The following is a 21,310-nucleotide window of genomic DNA, read 5'->3' as shown; positions in this document are numbered from 1 at the left end:
GCCTAGAGAGGGCCGCCAACCACAATTCAGGGACCAAGCAAGGAGGGCATTAATCAGAGAGGCAAAAAAGAGACCAAAGATAACCCTGAAAGAGCTGCAAAGCTCCACAGCGGAGATTGGAGTATCTTTCCATAGGACCACCTTAAGCCGTATACTCCACAGAGCTGGGCTTTACAGAAGAGTGGCCAGAAATAAGCCATTTCTTAAAGAAAAAATAAGCAAACACGTTTGGTGTTCACCAAAATGCATGTGGGAGACTCCCCAAACATATGAAAGAAGGTACTCTGGTCAGATGAGACGAAAATTGAGCTTTTTGGCCATCAAGGGAAACGCTATGTCTGGCACAAACCCAACACCTCTCATCACCCCGAGAACCCCGAGAACACCATCCCCAATGAAGCATGTTGGTGGCAGCATCATGCTGTGGGGATGTTTTCCACCGGCAGGAACTGGGAAACTGGTCAGAATTTAAGGAATGATGGATGGGGCTAAATACAGGGAAATTCTTGAGGGAAACCGGTTTCAGTCTTCCAGAGATTTGAGACTGGGACAGAGGTTCACCTTACAGCAGGACAATGACCGTAAGCATACTGCTAAAGCAACACTCGAATAGTTTAAGGGGAACCATTTAAATATCTTGGAATGGCCTAGTCAAAGCCCAGACCTCAATCCAATTGAGAGTATGTGGCATGACTTAAAAATTGCTGTACACCAATGGAACTCATCCAACTTGAAGGAGCTGGAGCAGTTTTGTCTTGAAGAATGGGCAAAAATCCCAGTGGCTAGATGTGCCAAGCTTATAGAGACATACCCCAAGAGACTTGCAACTATGTAGTTGTAAGGCAACAAAATAGGAAAAATGCCAAGGTGGGGGTGAATACTTTCGCAAGCCACTGAACACTCAAATCAAATCAAATCAAATGTATTTACAAAGCCCTTCTTACATCAGCTGATATCTCAATGTTCTGTACAGAAACCCAGCCTAAAACCCCAAACAGCAAGCATGCAGGTGTAGAAGCACGGTGGCTAGGAAAGACTCCCTAGAAAGGTCAGAACCTAGGAAGAAACCTAGAGAGGAACCAGGCTATGTGGGGTGGCCAGTCCTCTTCTGGCTGTGCCGGGTGGAGATTATAACAGAACATGGCCAAGATGTTCAAATGTTCATAGATGACCAGCAGGGTCAAATAATAATAATCACAGTGGTTGTCGAGGGTGCAACAGGTCAGCACTTCAGGAATAAATGTCAGTTGGCTTTTCATAGCCGATCATTCAGAGTGTCTGAATAAAGTAAACTACTGCTGCATAATTACTGGAGGCTGAGACAGGAGGGGTCGGGAGACACTGTGGCCCATTCTGATGATACCCCCGGACAAGGCCAAACAGGCAGGATATAACCCCACCCACTTTTCCAAAGCACAGCTCCCACACCACTAGAGGGATATCTTAAACCACCAACTTACGATCCTGAGACGCCCGAGTATAGCCCACAAAGATCTCCGCCATGGCACCACCCAGGGTGGGGCGCCAACCCAGACAGGAAGATCACGTCAGTCACTCAACCCACTCAAGTGACGCACTCCTCCTAGGGACGGCATGGAAGAGCACCAGTAAGCCAGTGACTCAGCCCCTGTAATAGTGTTAGAGGCAGAGAATCCCAGTGGAGAGAGGGGAACCGGCCAGGCAGAGACAGCAAGGGAGGTTCGTTGCTCCAGTGCCTTTCCGTTCACCTGGGCCAGACTACACTGGACCTAATGAAGAGATGAGTCTTCAATAAATACTTAAAAGTTGAGACCGAGTCTGTGTCTCTCACATGGGTAGGCAGACCATTCCATAAAAATTGAGCTCTATAGGAGAAAGCCCTGCCTCCAGCTGTTTGCTTAGAAATTCTAGAGACAGTTAGGAGGCCTGCGTCTTGTGACCGTAGCGTACGTGTAAGTATGTACGGCAGGACCAAATCGGAAAGAAAGATAGGAGCGAGCCCATGTAATGCTTTGTAGGTTAGCAGTAAAACCTTGAAATCAGCCCTTAACAGGAAGCCAGTGTAGAGAGGCAAGCACTGGAGTAATATGATCACATTTTTTGGTTCTAGTCAAGATTCTGGCAGCTGTGTTTAGCACTAACTGAAAATTATTTAGTGCTTTATCCGGGTAGCCGGAAAGTAGAGCATTGTAATAGTCTAACCCAGATGTGACAAAAGCATGGATTAATTTTTCTGCATCATTTTTGGACAGAAAGTTTTTGATTTTTGCATTGTTACGAAGATGGAAAAAAGCTGTCCTTACTGTCCAAATGGCTACACTGCCCTTGATGTGAATGTTAATGAGTGTTGGGCACCTGGCACATGTTCTCAATGGGTTCAGTGGAGTGGGTGAGACGGGGTTCAGTGGAGTGGGTGAGACGGGGTTCAGTGGAGTGGGTGAGACGGGGTTCAGTGGAGTGGGGGAGACATGGTTCAGTGGAGTGGGGGAGACAGGGTTCAGTGGAGTGGGTGAAACAGGGTTCAGTGGAGTGGGTGAGACGGGGTTCAGTGGAGTGGGGGAGACAGGGATCAGTGGAGTGGGGGAGACAGGGTTCAGTGGAGTGGGGGAGACGGGGTTCAGTGGAGTGGGGGAGATGGGGTTCAGTGGAGTGGGGGAGACAGGGTTCAGTGGAGTGGGGGAGACAGGGTTCACTGGAGTGGGGGAGACGGGGTTCAGTGGAGTGGGTGAGACAGGGTTCAGTGGAGTGGGGGAGACAGGGTTCAGTGGAGTGGGGGAGACAGGGTTCAGTGGAGTGGGGGAGACGGGGTTCAGTGGAGTAGGGGAGGCAGGGTTCAGTGGAGTGGGTGAGAAGGGGTTCAGTGGAGTGGGGGAGACAGGGTTCAGTGGAGTGGGGGATGCAGGGTTCAGTGGAGTGGGGGAGACAGGGTTCAGTGGAGTGGGGGAGACAGGGTTCAGTGGAGTGGGGGAGACAGGGTTCAGTGGAGTGGGTGAGACAGGGTTCAGTGGAGTGGGTGAGACGGGGTTCAGTGGAGTGGGGGATACAGGGTTTAGTGGAGTGGGTGAGACAGGGTTCAGTGGAGTGGGTGAGACGGGGTTCAGTGGAGTGGGGGAGACGGGGTTCAGTGGAGTGGGGGAGACAGGGTTCAGTGGAGTGGACCCCCCCTCTCTCTCCTAACCCCCTCTCGCTCTCCTAACCCCCTCTCTCTCTCCTACCCCCTCTCTCTCCTAACCCCCTCCCTCCCTTTCTCTTAACCCCTCCCTCTCTCCTAACCCCCTCTCTCTCTCCTAACCCCTCCCTCTCTCCTAACCCCCTCCCTCTCTCCTAACCCCCTCTCTCTCTCCTACCCCCCTCTCATCTAACCCCCTCCCTCCCTCTCTCCTAACCCCCTCGCCCCCCTCTCTCCTAACCCCACTCCATCTCTCCTAACCATGTCCCTTCTCTCCTAACCCCTCCCTCTCTCTTAACTCCACACCTTCTCTGCTAACCCCTCCATCTCCTCTTACCACCCCCTCCCTCCCTCTCTCCTAACTCACCCCCGCCCTCCCTCTCTCCTAACCTCCTCACTCTCTCCTAACCTCACTCCCTCTCTCCTAACCCCCTCCCTCCCTCTCTCCTAACCCCCTCCCTCCCTCTCTACTAACCCTACTCCTCTCTCCTAACCCAACTCCTCTCTCCTAACCCCCTCACTCTCTCTCCTAACCCCACTCCCTCCCTCTCTCAAACACCCCTCCTTATCTTCTAACCCCCTCCATCTCTCATAACCCACTCCTCTCTCTTAACCCCACTACTCTCTCCTAATCCCACTCCCTCCCTCTCTCAAACACCCCTCTCTCTCTCCTAACCCCACTCCTTCTCTCTCTCCTAACCCCTTCCATCTCTCCTAATCCCCTCCCTCCCTCCTAACCTCCTCACTCTCTCCTAACCCCACTCCCTCTCTCCTACCCCCTCCCTCTCGCTTAACCCCACTCCTTCTCTGCGAACCCATCCATCTCTCAGAACCACCCCCTCCCTCCCTCTCTCCTAACCTCCTCACTCTCTCCTAAACCCACTCCCTCTCTCCTAACCCCCTCCCTCCCTCTCTCCTAACCCCCTCCCTCTCACTTAACCCCACTCCTTCTCTCCTAACCCCTCCATCTCTCCTAACCACCCCCCTCCCTCCCTCTCTTCTAACCCCCTCTCTCCTGACCTCCTCACTCTCTCCTAACCCCACTCCCTCTCTCCTAACCCCCTCTCTCTCTCCTAACCCACTCCCTCTCTCCTAACCCCACTTCTTTCTCCTAATCCCACTTCCTCCCTCTCTTCTAAACCCCTCCCTCTCTGCTAAACCCCTCTCTCTCTCCTAACCTCTCTCCCTCCCTCTCTCCTAACCTCACTCCCTCCCTCTCTTGTAACCCCCTCCCTCTTTGCTAATCCCCTCCCTCCCTCTTCCCTACCCCCTCCCTCTCCCCTAACCCCCTCCCTCTCTCCTAACCCCTTCTTCTCTCCTGACCCCCCTCCCTCCCTCTCTCCTAACCCCCCTCCCTCCCTCCCTCCCTGCCTCCCTCCCTCCCTCCCTCCCTCCCTCCCTCCCTCCTTCCCTCCCTCCCTCCCTCCCTCCCTCCTAATCCTCTCACTTGCTCTCTCTTAACCCCCTCTCTCTCTTCTCCCTCTTTCCTAACCCCTCACTCCTTCTCTCCTAACCCCCTCCCTCCTTCTCTCCGATCCCCCTCCCTCTCCCCTAACCCCCTCCCTCTCTCATAACCCCCTCCCTCCCTCTTTCCTAACCACCTCTTCTCTCCTAACCCCCTCAGTCCCTCTCTCCTAACCCCCTCACCCCTCACTCCCTCTCGCCTAACCCCCTCACTCCCTCTCTCCTAATCCCCTCAATCCTTCTCTCCTACCCACCCTCCTAATCTCCTAACCCCCTCCCTCCCTCTCTCCTAACCCCCTCTCTCCCTTACTACAGCCTGTCCATACCTGCTCTCGTGAAAAACATGGGCCCGTTTGTAGAGGTTTCCCCACTCTGTCTGTCTGTGTCTGCCAGGGTCCAGTGAAGATGATATGGTCCTTCTTCCTGTTATTATTGCCCATTATTTCCTTGGCAGAGCAGAGGAGTGGATGGGGAGGAGGATGAGACGAGGAGGGAAGCTGCTGTACTTTAATAGCACACCTGAATAGGGGCTGTCACATAATCAATGCATACAGACCTGTATTACTGACTGTCACTGAGGCTACATCAGAGGGAGAGAGAAAGCCAGAGAGAGGGAGAGGGGGGGAACTGAAAGATGCATGGTAAATTAGTATGTATGTGTTTGTATTATGTGCAATGGCATTCTCTGCTTCCCCCTGTGTCTCTGTTTCATCCCGCATCATGTCATGTCTCCCTCTCACTGTGATAAAGGAATAAAGGAGATGTGGTCCTTCTCTCAGCCTCCAGTATTTATGCTGCAGTAGTTTATGTGTCGGGGGGCTAGGGTCAGTTTGTTATATCTGGAGTACTTCTCCTGTCCTTTCGGTGTCCTGTGTGAATTTAAGTGTGCTCTCTCTAATTCTCTCTTTCTCTCTCTCTCTCTCGGAGGACCTGAACCCTAGGACCATGCCTCAGGACTACCTGACATGACGACTCCTTGCTGTCCCCAGTCCACCTGGCCGTGCTGCTGCTCCAGTTTCAACTGTTCTGCCTTATTATTATTGGACCATGCTGGTCATTTATGAACATTTGAACATCTTGGCCATGTTCTGTTATAATCTCCACCCGGCACAGCCAGAAGAGGACTGGCCACTTCACATAGCCTGGTTCCTCTCTAGGTTTCTTCCTAGGTTTTGGCCTTTCTATGGAGTTTTTCCTAGCCACCCTGCTTCTACACCTGCATTGCTTGCTGTTTGGGGTTTTAGGCTGGGTTTCAGTACAGCACTTTGAGATATCAGCTGATGTACGAAGGGCTATATGAATACATTTGATTTGATTTGATTAGATTCTTATGCTGATGGAGGATCATAAGCCTCTCACTTTCTCTGACCAGTGGTAAGACTGTAACAGGTCTGGAATGTTGGTGGTATGACATATTTTAGGAGGTGTTATGACATACAGTGCCTTCAGAAAATATTCATACTCCTTAACTTATTACACATTTTGTTGTTAAAGCCAAAATTCACAATGGATTAAATACATTTTTTCTCTCTCACCAATTGCACACAATGCCCCATAATGACAAAGTGAAAACATGTTTTGGAAATTTTAACAAAATTATTGAAAATGAAATACAGAAATATCTAATTTACATAATTATTCAAACCCCTGAGTAAATACTTTGTAGAAGCATATTTGGCAGCGATTACAGCTGTGAGTATTTCTGGGTAAGTCTCTAAGAGCTTCCCACACCTGAATTGTGCAACATTTTCCAATGCTTTTTTTCTAAATTCTTCAAGCTCTGTCAAATTGTTTTTTGATCATTGCTAGACAACCATTTTCAGATCTTGCCATAGATTTTCAAGTAGAATTCAGACAAAACTGTTACTAGGCCACTCAGAAACATTCACTGTTTTCTTGGTAAGCAACTGTAGACTTGGCCTGCTGAAGGTGAATTCATCTTCTGGTGTCTAGTGGACATCAGACTGAACCAGATTTTTATCGAGGATCGTTCAGGGGCAGAACGACAGATTTTCACCTCGTCAGCTCGGGGGATCCAATCTTGCAACCTTACAGTTAACTAGTCCAACGCAATAACGACCTGCCTCTCTCTCGTTGCACTCCACAAGGGTTTTCCTGTTACACAAATGCAGTAAGCCAAGGTAAGTTGCTAGCTAACATTAAACTTATCTTATAAAAAACAATCAATCATAATCACTAGTTAACTACACATGGTTGATGATATTACTAGATATTATCTAGCGTGTCCTGCATATAATCTGACTGAGCATACAAGTATCTAAGTATCTGACTGAGCGGTGGTGGGCAGAAGCAGGCGCGTAAACATTCATTCAAAGAGCACTTTCGTGCGTTTTGCCAGCAGCTCTTCGTTGTGCGTCAAGCATTGCGCTGTTTATGATTTCAAACCTATCAACTCCCGAGATGAGGCTTGTGTAACCGAAGTGAAATGGCTAGCTAGTTTACGCGCGCTAATTGTCGTTGTGTTGCTGGTTCGAGCCCAGGGAGGAGCGAGCAGAGGGACAGAAGCTACACTGTTACTCTGGCAATACTAAAGTGCCTATAAGAACATCCAATAGTCAAAGGTTAATGAAATCCAAATGGTATAGAGGGAAATAGTCCTATAATTCCTATAATAACTACAACCTAAAACTTCTTACCTGGGAATATTTTGCCTTCATGTTAAAAGGAAACACCAGCTTTCATATGTTCTCATGTTCTGAGCAAGGAACTTAAACGTTAGCTTTCTTACATAGCACATATTGCACTTTTACTTTCTTCTCAAACACTTTGTTTTTGCATTATTTAAACCAAATTGAACATGTTTCATTATTTACTTGAGGCTAAATTGATTTTATTTATGTATTATATTAAGTTAAAATAAGTGTTCATTCAGTATTGTTGTAACTGTCAATATTACAAATAAATAAATAAAAAATTGGCCGATTAATCGGCATCAGCTTTTTTGGTCCTCTAATAATCGGCATCGGTATCGGCGTTGAAAAATCATAATCGGTCGACCTCTACTGCAATACCTTGACTTTGTTGTCCTTAAGCCATTTTGCCACAACTTTGGAAGTATGCTTGGGGTCATTGTCCATTTGGAAGACCTATTTGCCACCAAGCCTTAACTTCCTGACTGATGTCTTGAGATGTTGCTTCAATATATCCACATAATTTTTCTCCCTCATGATGCCATCTATTTTGTGAAGTGCACCAGTCCCTCCTGCAGCAAAGCACCCCCACAACATGATGCTGCCACCCCCGTGCTTCACAGTTGGGATGGTGTTTTTCGGCTTGCAAGCCTCCCCCTTTTTCCTCCAAACATAACAATGGTCATTATGGCCAATCAGTTCAATTTTTGTTTCATCAGACCAGAGGACATTTCTCCAAAAAGTACGATCTTTGTCCCCATGTGCAGTTGCAAACCATAGTCTGGCTGTTTTATGGCGGTTTTGGAGCAGTGGCTTCTTCCTTGCTAAGCGGCCTTTCAGGTTATGTCAATATAGGACTCGTTTTACTGTGGATATAGATACTTTGTACCTGTTTTCTCCATCATCTTCACAAGGTCATTTGCTGTTGTTCTGGGATTGATTTGCACTTTTCGCACCAAAATACGTTCAACTCTAGGAAACAGAACGCGTCTCCTTCCTGAGCGGTATGATGGCTGCGTGGTCCCATGGAGTTTATACTTGCGTACTATTGTTTGTATAGATGAACGTGGTACCTTCAGGCATTTGGAAATTGCTCCCAAGGATGAACCAGACTTGTGGAGGTCAACAACAAAACAATTCTGAGGTCTTGGCTGAGTTCTTTTGAATTTCCCATGATGTCAAGCAAAGAGGCACTGAGTTTGAAGGTCGGCCTTGAAATACATCCACAGGTACACCCCCAATTGACTCAAATGATTTAAATTAGCCTATCAGAAGCTTCTAAAGCCATGACATCATTTTCTGGAATTTTCCAAGCTGTTTAAAGGCAAAATCAACTTAGTGTATGTAAACTTCTGACCCACTGGAATTATGATTTACAAGTGAATTATATGTGAAATAATCTGTCTGTAAACAATTGTTGGAAAAATTACTTGTGTCATGCACAAAGTAGATGTCCTAACTGACTTGCCAAAACTATAGCTTGTTTACAATAAATTTGTGGAGTGTTTGAAAAACGTGTTTTAATGACTCCAAGCTCAGTGTATGTAAACTTCCCACTTCAACTGTAGATACTTCAATCTTGAAGTATTCCCCACATATGCTGAGCATATATTTGCTGCTTTTCCTTCACTCTGCGGTCCAACTCATCGCAAACCATCTCAATTATGTTGAAGTCAGATGATTGTGGAGGCCAGGTCATCTGATGCAGCACTCCATCACTCTCCTTCTTGGTCAAATAACCCTTATACAGCCTGGAGGTTGTTGGAACCAAAACTCTCAAATTTGGACTCATCAGACCAAAGGACAGATTTCCACTGGTCTAATGTCCATTGCTCGTGTTTCATGGCCCAAGCAAGTCTCTTCTTATTATTTGTGTCTTTTAGTAGTGGTTTCTTTGCAGCAATTCGACCATGAAGGCCTGATTCAGGCAGTCTCCTCTGAACTGTTGATGTTGAGATGTATCTGTTACTTGAACTCTGTGAAGCATTTATTTGGGCTTCAATTTCTGTGGCTGGTAACTCTAATGAACTTGAATGAATCCTCTGCAGCAGAGGTAACTTTGGGTCTTCCTTTCCTGTGGCGGTCCTCATGAGAGCCAGTTTCATCATAGCGCTTGATTGTTTTTGTGACTGCACTTGAAAAACGTTGAAGTTCTTGAAATTTTCCACATTGACTAACCTTCATGTCTTAAAGTAATGATGGTCTGTCGTTTTTCTTTGATTATTTGAGCTGTTCTTGCTAGATTATAGACCTGGTCTTTTATCAAATAGGGCTATCCTTTGTATACCACCCCTACCTTGTCACAACACAACTGATTGGCTCAAACGCATTAAGAAGGAAAGCAATTCCACAAATTTACTTTTAACAAGGCACACATGTTAATTTAACTGCATTCCAGGTGATTACCTCATGAAGCTGGTTGAGAGAATGGCAAGTGTGTGCAAAGCTGTCATCAAGGCAAAGGGTGGCTACTTTGAAGAATCGCAAATATAAAATATATTTTGATTAGTTTAACATGTTTTTGGTTACGACACGATATGTGTTATTTCTTAGTTTTGATGTCTTCACTATTATTCTACAATGTAGAAAATAGTTCAAATAAAGAAAAACCCTTAAATGAGTAGGTGTGTCCACAATTTTGACTGGTACTGTATGCATTCAGACCTTTTGCTATGAGCCTCGAAATTGATCTCAGGTCCTGTTTCCTTTGATCATCCTTGAGATGTTTCTACATCTTGGTATGGGGTGGAGAGGGATGGATTTGGGATGGGGTGGAGAGGGATGGATTTGGTGTGGGGAAGAGAGGGATGGATTTGGTGTGGGGTGGAGAGGGATGGATTTGGTGTGGGGTGGAGAGGGATGGATTTGGTGTAGAGAAGAGAGGGATGGATTTGGTGTGGGGTGGAGAGGGATGGATTTGGTGTGGGGAAGAGAGGGATGGATTTGGTGTGGGGTGGAGAGGGATGGATTTGGTGTGGGGAAGAGAGGGATGGATTTGGTGTGGGGTGGAGAGGGATGGATTTGGGATGGGGTGGAGAGGGATGGATTTGGTGTGGGGTGGAGAGGGATGGATTTGGTGTGGGGAAGAGAGGGATGGATTTGGTGTGGGGAAGAGAGGGATGGATTTGGTGTGGGGTGGAGAGGGATGGATTTGGTGTGGGGAAGAGAGGGATGGATTTGGTGTGGGGAAGAGAGAAGGAAGAATGTACAATTTTATGTTTTTGTGACTTCCAAATGAATGAGTTCTGGATTAGGAAAGGATATTGAATCATTATTATTCCCTGTTTATCATAACAACTAAGATTCAATGGGTGGTTATTGGTGAGAATGGAGTGGGGCTTTAGTTGGGGGATTGGGATGGGGTGACTGGGAGGGCTTCAGACACTTCTGTTAGGTGTGTGTTAGGTGGCCTCCACACATTCCATTTCAGTCTCTCTGTGGACCTACTTTACCCAAGTAGACCCCACCAGTTACTATACTTTAATTGCATTTTTAAGGTAATACAACCTGACCACCAATACAAACTGACTTAAGTGACAGTCTTTTTCCAATAAATATATATTGACATAATCCAGAGTATTTTTGTGGGACATTAGGAGAGGATTTTGATATTTAAAATCACTTAAAAAGGCCTCAAGTGCAAAGACGTCCTTTGCTTAGTTTTTTCAGCACAGTCCACATGCCCAGACACACTATACAATGCATTCGGAAAGTGTTCAGACCCCTTGACTTTTTCCACATTTTGTTATGTTAAAGTCTTATTCAAAAAAGTATTAAATAAAACAATTTCCTCATGAATCTACAGACGATACCCCATAATGACATTCTGAAAATAGGTTTGTAGAAAATTTTGCTAATATTTTAAAAACAAAAAAACAGAAATATCACATTTACATAAGTATTCAGACCCTTTGCTATGAGACTCAAAATTGAGCTCAGGTGCATCCTGTTTCCATAATCATCCTTGATGTTTATACAACTTGTTTGGAGTCCAACTGTGGTAAATTCAATTGATTGGACATGATATGGAAAGGCACACACCTGTCTATATAAGGTTCCACAGTTGACAGTAAATATCAGAACAAAAACCAAGCCATGAGGTCGAAGGAATTGTCTGTAGAGCTCCGAGATAGGATTGTGTCGAGGCACAGACCTGGGAGGCTCCCAACAACTTTCTGCAGCATTGATGGTCCCCAAGAACACAGTGGTCTCCATCATTCTTAAACGGAAGCAGTTTGGAACCACCAAGACTCTTCCTAGAGCCGGCCACCCAGCCAAGCTGAGCAATCGGGGGAGAAGGACCTTGGTCAGGGAAGTGACCAAGAACCTGATGTTCACTCTGACAGAGCTATAGCATTCCTCTGTGGCCTGACGGAAACCATTCCTCAGTAAAAGGCACACAACAGCCTGCTTGGAGTTTGCCAAAAGGCACCTAAAGACTCTCACATTCTCTAGTCTGATGAAACCAAGATTAAACTATTTGGTCTGAATGTCAAGCCTCACGTCTGGAGGAAACCTGGCACCATCCCTATGGTGTAGCATGGTGGTGGCAGCATCATGCTGTGGGGATGTTTATCATCGTCAGGGACTGGGAGGCTAGTCAGGATTGAGGGAAAGATGAACGGAGCAAAATATAGAGAGATCCTTGATGAAAGCTTGCTTTAGAGCGCTGAGGACCTCAGACTGGGGCGAAGGTTCACCTTCCAACAGAACAATGACCCTAAGCACACTGCAAGACAACACAGGAGTGGCTTCCAGAGATCCCAGATCTCTGGAGAGACCTGAAAATAGCTGTGCATCAACTTTCCCGGCAGGTAGCCTAGTGGTTAGAGCATTGGGCAAGTAACTGAAGGGTTGCTAGATCAAATCCCAGAGCTGACAAGGTAAAAAAAATCTGTCGTTTTTATTTTTATTTATTTCACCTTTATTTAACTAGGCAAGTCAGTTAAGAACAAATTCTTGCGGCCCAGGAACAGTGGGTTAACTGCCTTGTTCAGGTGCAGACATCATAACCGCCATCGATAAGAGACATTACTGTGCAGCCGTATTCATCGACCTGGCCAAGGCTTTCGACTCTGTCAATCACAACATTCATATTGGCAGACTCGACAGCCTTGGTTTCTCAAATGATTGCCTCGCCTGGTTTACCAACTACTTCTCTGATAGAGTTCAGTGTGTCAAATCGGAGGGCCTGTTGTCTGGACCTCTGACAGTCTCTATGGGTGTGCCACAGGGTTCAATTCTCGGGCCGACTTTCTTTTCTGTATACATCAATGACATTGCTCTTGCTGCTGGTGATTCTCTGATCCACCTCTACTCAGACGACACCATTCTGTATACTTCTGGCCCCTCCTTGGACACTGTGTTAACTAACCTCCAGACGAGCTTCAATGCCATACAACTCTCCTTCCGTGGCCTCCAGCTGCTCTTAAACGCAAGTAAAACTAAATGCATGCTTTTCAATCGATCACTGCCCGCCTGTCCAGCATCACTACTCTGGACGGCTCTGACTTAGAATACGTGGACAACTACAAATACCTGGGTGTCTGGTTAGACTGTAAACTCTCCTTCCAGACTCACATTAAGCATCTCCAATCCAAAATTAAATCTAGAATCGGCTTCCTATATCGCAACAAAGCATCCTTCACTCATGCTGCCAAACATACCCTCGTAAATCTGACCATCCTACCGATCCTCGACTTCGGTGATGTCATCTATAAAATAGCCTCCAACACTCTACTCAACAAACTGGATGCAGTCTATCACAGTGCCATCCGTTTTGTCACCAAAGCCCCATACACTACCCACCATTGCGACCTGTACGCTCTCGTTGGTTGGCCCTCTCTTCATACTCGTCGCCAAACTCACTGGCTACAGGTTATCTACAAGTCTCTGCTAGGTAAAGCCCCGCCTTATCTCAGCTCACTGGTCACCATAGCAGCACCCACTCGTAGCACGCGCTCCAGCAGGTATATCTCACTGGTCACCCCCAAAACCAATTCCTCCTTTGGTTGTCTTTCCTTCCAGTTCTTTGCTGCCCATGACTGGAACGAATTGCAAAAATCTCTGAAGCTGGAGACTCACATCTCCCTCACTAGCTTTAAGCACCAGCTGTCAGAGCAGTTTACAGATAATTGCACCTGTACTTAGCCTATCTGTAAACTGCCCATCTATCTACCTACCTCATCCCCATACTGGTATTTATTTAGCTCCTTTGCAACCCAGTATCTCTACTTGCACATTCATCTTCTGCCGATCTACCATTCCAGTGTTCAATTGCTATATTGTAATTACTTCGCCAGCATGGCCTATTTATTTCCTTAACTGACCTCATTTGCACTCACTGTATACAGACTTTTTGTTTTCTTTTGTTCTACTGTATTATTGACTGTATATTTTGTTTATTCCATGTGTAACTCTGTGTTGTTGTATGTGTCGAATTGCTACGCTTTATCTTGGCCAGTTCGCAGTTGCAAATGAGAACTTGTTCTCAACTGGCCTACCTGGTTAAATAAAGGTTAAATAAAAAAATCCAACCTGACAGAGCTTGAGAGGATCTCCAGAGAAGAAAGGGAGAAACTCCCTAAATACAGGTGTGCCAAGCTTGAAGCGTCATACCCAAGACTCAATGCTGTAATTGCTGCCAACGGTGCTTTAACAAAGTACTGAGTAAAGGGTCTGAATGCTTATTTAAATATGATATTTCAGTTTTTTTTAATTGTAATAAATTTGCAGCAAGTTCTAAAAAACATTTTATGCTTTTGTCATTATGGGGTATTGTGTGTGTCACGTTCTAACCTTTATTTCCTTTGTTTTGTATTTGTTTAGTATGGTCAGGGCGTGAGTTGGGGTGGGCAGTCTATGTTTGTTTTTCTATTTTTTTTGGCATTTCTATGTCTGGCCTGATATGGTTCTCAATCAGAGGCAGGTGTTAGTCATTGTCTCTGATTGGGAACCATATTTAGGTAGCCTGGGTTTCACTGTGTGTTTGTGGGTGATTGTTCCTGTCTCTGTGTTTTGCACCAGATAGGGCTGTTTTTGGTTTTCCACGTTTATTGTTTTGTAGTGTTCGTGTTTACCTTTTTGTTATTAAACATGAATCAAAGAAACCAGGCTGCATTTTGGTCCGCTTCTCCTTCACAACAAGAAAACCGTTACAGTGTGTAGGTTGACAAGTGGAAAATAACAATTGAATCAATTTTAGAATAAAGCTGTAACAACAAAAATGTTTTGTTTTGAGTGAAATTCCTTATTATTACATCAATATCGACCTGGCGTATCAGTTGAAAGAACCCAACATTTTTAAACTCCATGGAAGTTATTGCGTCACAATTCCAGCCAATCATTGAGTTTTTTTGAGCTCACCCTCCATAATATTAATAGGCCTACACACCACTAATATACACGCACATATGTAGTATCAGGAGATAGAAAAGATAGAAGGATATACAGTATAGAAGGTATAGGAATATATGAGAGGAAGTCGATACACACCCACACAGTTGGGTAACTGCACCGCCCTTGACCGCAAAGTGCTACAGAGGGCGGTGTGAACAGCCCAGTACATCGCTGGGGCCAAGCTTCCTGCCATCCAGGACCTATATACCAGACGGTATCAGAGGAAGCCACGAAAAATTGTCACAGTTCACTCAGCTACTGTCTGACAAACGGTGCCGGAGGATCGGCTCTCAGACCAACAGGTTCTGAGACAACTTCTACCCCCAAGCCACAAGACTGCTAAATCGCCAAAAGAATAGTACCCCAACGATCTGCACTGACTATCTTGCACTGACCCTATGCACACTCACTAGACTTCATATACAAACTCACTAGACTTTATATACACGCTCACTAGACTATATATACACACTCGCTAGACTTTATATGCACACTCATTAGACTATATATACACACTCACTAGACTATATATACACACTCACTAGACTTCATATACAAACTCACTAGACTTTATATACACGCTCACTAGACTATATATACACACTCACTAGACTATATATGCACACTCACTAGACTATATATACACACTCACTAGACTTCATATACAAACTCACTAGACTTTATATGCACACTCATTAGACTATATATACACACTCACTAGACTATATATACACGCTCACTAGACTATATATACACACTCGCTAGACTTTATATGCACACTCATTAGACTATATATACACACTCACTAGACTATATACACACACTAGACTATATATACACACTCACTAGACTATATACACACACTCACTAGACTATATATACGCACTCACTAGACTATATACACACACTCACTAGACTTTATATGCACACTCACTAGACTATATATACACACTCACTAGACTATATACACACACTCACTAGACTATATATACACACTCACTAGACTTTATATGCACACTCACTAGACTATATATACACACTCACTAGACTATATACACACACTCACTAGACTATATATACACACTCACTAGACTTTATATACACATTCACTAGACTTTATATACACACTCACTAGACTATATATACACAATCCCTAGACTATATACACACACTCATTAGACTATATATACACACTCACTAGACTATATATACACTCTCACTAGACTATATATGCACACTCACTAGACTATATATACACACTCACTAGACTATATACACACACTTACTAGACTATATATACACACTCACTAGACTATATATACACACTCTAGACTATATATACACCCTCACTAGACTATATATACACTCTCACTAGACTATATATACACACTCTCTAGACTATATATACACACTCACTAGACTATATATACACTCTCACTAGACTATATATTCACACTCACTAGACTATATATACACCCTCACTAGACTATATATACACCCTCACTAGACTATATATACACACTCACTAGACTATATATACACACTCACTAGACTATATATACACACTCACTAGACTATATATACACTCTCACTAGACTATATATACACACTCACTAGACTATATATACACACTCACTAGACTATATATACACACTCACTAGACTATATATACACACTCACTAGACTATATATACACACTCACTAGACTATATATACACACTCACTCGCACGCACTACACTGTCACTTCCAAACAAAATTTGCATACATTCACATAGATACCGTAACACATACCGACACAACACAAACACTCTTACATAATTTGCTGCTGTTACTCTGTTCTTTATTTTACTCTTATCATCAATCATGATGTCTAGTCACTTGTCTAGTCACTTATCTTGTCTTCATATTTTATTTTTTAAATGTATTGATTTAACCTTTATTTATCTAAGAACAAATTCTTATTTACAATGACGGCCTACACCGGCCAAACCTGGACGACGCTGGACCAATTAAGCGCCAGCCTATGGGACTCCCAATCATGGTCGTTTGTGATACAGCCTGGATTTGAACCAGGGTGTCTGTAGTGACGCCTCTAGCACAGAGATGCAGTGCATCTTTGTGTCTGTCTGTGTGTGTGTCTGCTCCATTGAGCCGTGTAATAACATTTTTAAAACAAGTTCAGCCTCTCCTCAGTCCCAGAGCTGACCTCACCCTGGCCTGTTCATGGGACAACAGAGCTCCAGCCCCAGATCACCCTGCCTCTCTGTAATAATGCGTTGTGTTGACTGTGTTGTGTGGAGGAGATGTTTGTTCAGGGCCGTGCCCAGGAGTGTTGAGGGGACAACGGATACAGAGAGGCAGAGTGACCTGGGGCTGGAGCTCTGTTGTCCCATGAACAGGCCAGGGTGAGGTCAGCTCTGGGACTGAAGAGAGGCTGAACTCTTTGTGTCTATTGAATCAACTAAGCTCTGACATAGTTTCTCTATTGAGGAAACCTAAACACATTCTGTGTGCTTGTCTATTCCTGATTTGGTCTACGGGTTTAGGGTTGTAATACAAATAGTTCTACAAAACTAGGGCAAACCTCTCACTCCAGAGGGAATACTGCAACTGTGCAACTCTCACGCTTGTCTTCAACTTCTGTATGTGGATTGTGTTGTTCAGTGTCTTAGTTGTGATTTCTATGTAGTTCTGCGGAAGACGATGCTTTATTGGGGATACAGTACAAATCAAAGGGTGGATTGTGTAAGTGTTTGTTTATTTGGGAGTGAGTGTGTTTTCTCCTCTGCCTCCCATCTCCACACCACAGCACTGATCCCTTCCATCTCCCACCCTGGCCTTCCCTGATCCTGGGGCTAATGGTCCCGGAGGCCCGGTCCAGACAGGGACACTATCCTGCTGACCTACCCCAGCCTCACCTCTCTCATCTGGGTCAGTCCACTGAGGACAGGGCCTAGTATAAGATTAATGGAGCTCACCACTGGAGCAAGGTGTACAGCATGTGTGTGGGACATGTTGTTTGTTTGTGTGTGTTTGTAGAGAGGATGAGTCTCTCTGTTTAAGGCTTCAGGGGTAAACTCTAATCTCTGGATCAGTGGTGTGGTTTGACCATATTGGACATTTTAGGACTGTGTGTGCGTGGATGTTTGTGTGGGTGTGTGTATATGTAACATATATACAGCTGACACACATGACCTTTATTTAGCAGGTAATTATACGCTCCCATGTGACTCTCTCTCTCTCTCTCTCTCTCTCTCTCTCTCTCTCTCCCTACTCCTTTCTACTCTCTGACTACCCATCTCCTTCTCTCTGCTTCCCCTTTCTCTTTTCTCTCTCTTTTCTCCCCATCTCATTCTCTCTTTACCCACTCTCTCCCTTCCTCTCTCCCCCTCCCTCCCTCCCTCCCTCCCTCCCTCCCTCCCTCCCTCCCTCCCTCCCTCCCTCCCTCCCTCCCTCCCTCCCTCCCTCCCTTCCCCTCTCTCTGTGTGAAGAGTGCTGTTTCAGCAAGGTCTTCTGTTCATTCTCAAGGTGTCCCCAGTCCGCCTCCCCAGCTCTCTCTCTCTCTCTTCTTTTTTGAAGGCCCAGTTAATGGATTGGCCTTATATACCTTCCAAATGGAGCTCTCCCAGCCTTAATTCCCTTCCTGATAAAGATCCCCTTTTACCTTCCCTTTCTATAAGTCTCTACCTGATATCAGACACACTGGGAAGGGCAGATGAGCACCACATCCTACCTCTGTGTCCAGACCAGGGGAAAATGGACGCGGGTGAAAGAGAATCAATGTTTTTTCCATTCATGTGTTAGTGAGGGGGAATGAGGGGTCTGTATGGTGGTAAATAGGAGCTATCTGAGTCTTTTCCATATATTGGCTGTATAGACAGACACAGTGTCTGTGGTGGGATTGGAGGCTTTCAGCAGCTTTATGGGGACAGGAGGTTATCAGGAGGATCTGGAGGATGGCAGGTATAGCTGTCAAAGCTGTCAGCTCCTCTGAATCTGTACGACCACACAAACAAACAAACAACCCCCCCCCCCCCCCCCCTCCTGGATGATGTCTGGACTTTCTCCATTAGGCAGAATACAGGCAGTTTGACCTGCTTGGCTACTGAAGCATGTACTATTGTACTGTATATGCTGCCTGGTGTATTTGAAAAACAACTCTATAATACTTTTGGTAAAACTACAAATGAGACAACAGCTCACAACAGAAGTGCTTACATAGGGAGATTTGACTGAATAGAAGCTGGCCTAACATCTACCCGCCCCCCCCACACACACACACACCTCTCTCCATCCTCATATTAACCTCCTCAGAGGCACTGTGGTGTGGTGGTGAAGATAGTGAGGAGAAATTGGGTTAGAGAGGGAGAGAGAGATATAAAGAGATTGAGAAACCTAATGGCAGCTCCGGCGCCTTCATACATCCATTACATGTCATCATATCGAAACACACAATACAACAAGCATAAGCTTTCTATCATACTATCAAAAAAGATGGCATTCTTAAATATGTCACATGTACTAGTGTTTTCCCCTCTGGTCCCCCTCAGACACACAGAGACAGACAGAGGGTTAATCTAGCTGCATGTTTGATGCATTTTTAACGGGCTCTGGACTCTTCGTGTTTCCAGCCAGCTGAAGATCTCATCTGCTATCATTTAATTAGTGCAGGAATCACAGTGCATAATAAAACACTATTAATATACCTCATCCCCTCCTCCCACCACCCCCACCACCATCCCCTCCTCAGCCACTTACTGAACCACAGGAAAAAAGACTGCATTTTATTTCCTCCCCATTTTCTGTTAAAAGAGGGAGAGATTTGTACAGTAATTATGCTCTCGTTAGGACAGAGAGAATGTTTAAGTGGTGTAAGTAGTATAAAGTGTGTGGCTGGGCTGGGCTGGTTGGCTGGGCTGGCTGGCTGTGCTGGTGGGCTGGTTGGCTGGGCTGGGCTGGCTGGCTGTGCTGGTGGGCTGGTTGGCTGGACTGGGCTGGCTGGCTGTGCTGGTGGGCTGGTTGGTTGGTTGGCTGGGCTGGTTGGCTGGGCTGGTTGGCTGGCTGGCTGGTTGGCTGGGCTGGTTGGCTGGGCTGGTTGGTTGGGCTGGGCTGGCTGGGCTGGTTGGCTGGCTGGCTGGTTGGCTGGGCTGGTTGGCTGGGCTGGTTGGCTGGGCTGCTTGGTTGGGCTGGGCTGGGCTGGCTGGGCTGGGCTGGGCTGGGCTGGGCTGGGCTGGGCTGGGCTGGGCTGGGCTGGGCTGGGCTGGTTGGCGGGGCTGGTTGGCTGGGCTGGGCTGATGGGCTGGGCTGATATTCAGGGTGAGGAGCTGTAGTTATATTTCATCAGAGGACCATTTCTTACTGTACCTACTACTCAGTGTTTGATGGGCAGTGGGCCTTCATGGACCACTGCGTTCAGAGAGATCAGACACACAGAGAGGGTTATAGAGCAAACCTCCACATTTATTGGGCAGTCAGCCTCTGTGGTCGGGGTTTGTGGATGTAGGGGTGGATGTGGGGGGAGGGGGTTGTATTTTGCCCATCACAGCTTTTCTAAAACATAAATATAAATGAATATTTATCAGCAGGCCAGCGACTTGTGCGTGTGGTGGGAACAGGGGAATATATTTTTGACCAAATGTGTTTTGGATTTAATTCAACCAATTTTTTTGCTAGATTTGCATAGAAATCATCTGAGGTGAGCGAAATTTAGCAGACGTCCAAGACCAAGTATTAGGGAAGAACATCTAGGGAGTGAACACACATAGTTTCTGTGTGTATCTCTATCTTTTCTTATATTCTTATCTCTCCATGTGGACTCTCTCTCTCTCTCTCTCTCTCTCTCTCTCACTCTCTCTCTCTCTCCCTCTCTCTCTCTCTCTCTCTCTCTCTCTCTCTCTCTCTCTCTCACTCTCTCTCTCTCTCTCTCTCTCTCTATCTCTCTCTCTCTCTCTCTCTCTCTCTCTCTCTCTCTCTCACTCTCTCTCTCTCTCTCTCTCTCACTCTCTCTCTCTCTCTCTCTCTCTCTCTCTCTCACTCTCTCTCTCTCACTCTCTCTCTCTCTCTCTCTCTCTCTCTCATTGATGTTTATTCCGATGATTGTCAGTAGTAGAAACAGCAGACCGAGAGTGTTGTCAATATGTAGACAGCTCAGTGTTTTAAATGAACCAATGCACAACGGACGATTCACTGGATTAATGATGTCTGAACAGTTACCTCTCTCTTTCTCGTTTGGAGGCTCATGTGTAGTTGTGTTGTGATCAATAAGTCTGTTCACTTAATGGGGAATTTGATTCCAATAGAATAACACTGGACTTTGTGTATTTTGCTTTACTGCATCTCCTAATGTTCTCTCAACTCCATAGCCAAAGAGCTCACCGGAAACCCAATTCCCCAATCTCCCTCTCTGTGTTTCTGTGTCCCCTGTCTGCACTGTGTGACGTTGTCGGCCCCTGTGTGACTTTTCCAAATGGCCCGTTATAATCACCGCTCTGCCATTGACTGTAATGGAATGTGACGATTAGCGCCCTCGTCGCCACGCTAATGGGCCTGACTTTCTATTGCTGCCTGGTAGCAGTGCATTGTGGGATAGCCTAAATGAGGGTGGCGTGTGACAGAGGGGGGGGGGGGGGGGGGGGTGTGAAGGGGGGT

General features: G+C 45.7%; 1 pseudogene; it reads left to right on the top strand.

The window, feature by feature from the left end:
* Positions 1–21,310, top strand: part of LOC139383339 (WW domain-containing oxidoreductase-like) — a 255,807-nt pseudogene that overhangs the window by 149,367 nt on the left and 85,130 nt on the right.

Source organism: Oncorhynchus clarkii, chromosome 1 (genome assembly GCF_045791955.1).
Source record: "Oncorhynchus clarkii lewisi isolate Uvic-CL-2024 chromosome 1, UVic_Ocla_1.0, whole genome shotgun sequence".
NCBI lineage: Eukaryota > Metazoa > Chordata > Actinopteri > Salmoniformes > Salmonidae > Oncorhynchus > Oncorhynchus clarkii.
Note: the sequence above shows the minus strand (reverse complement) of the source record. Positions and strands in the feature narration are given on the sequence as shown.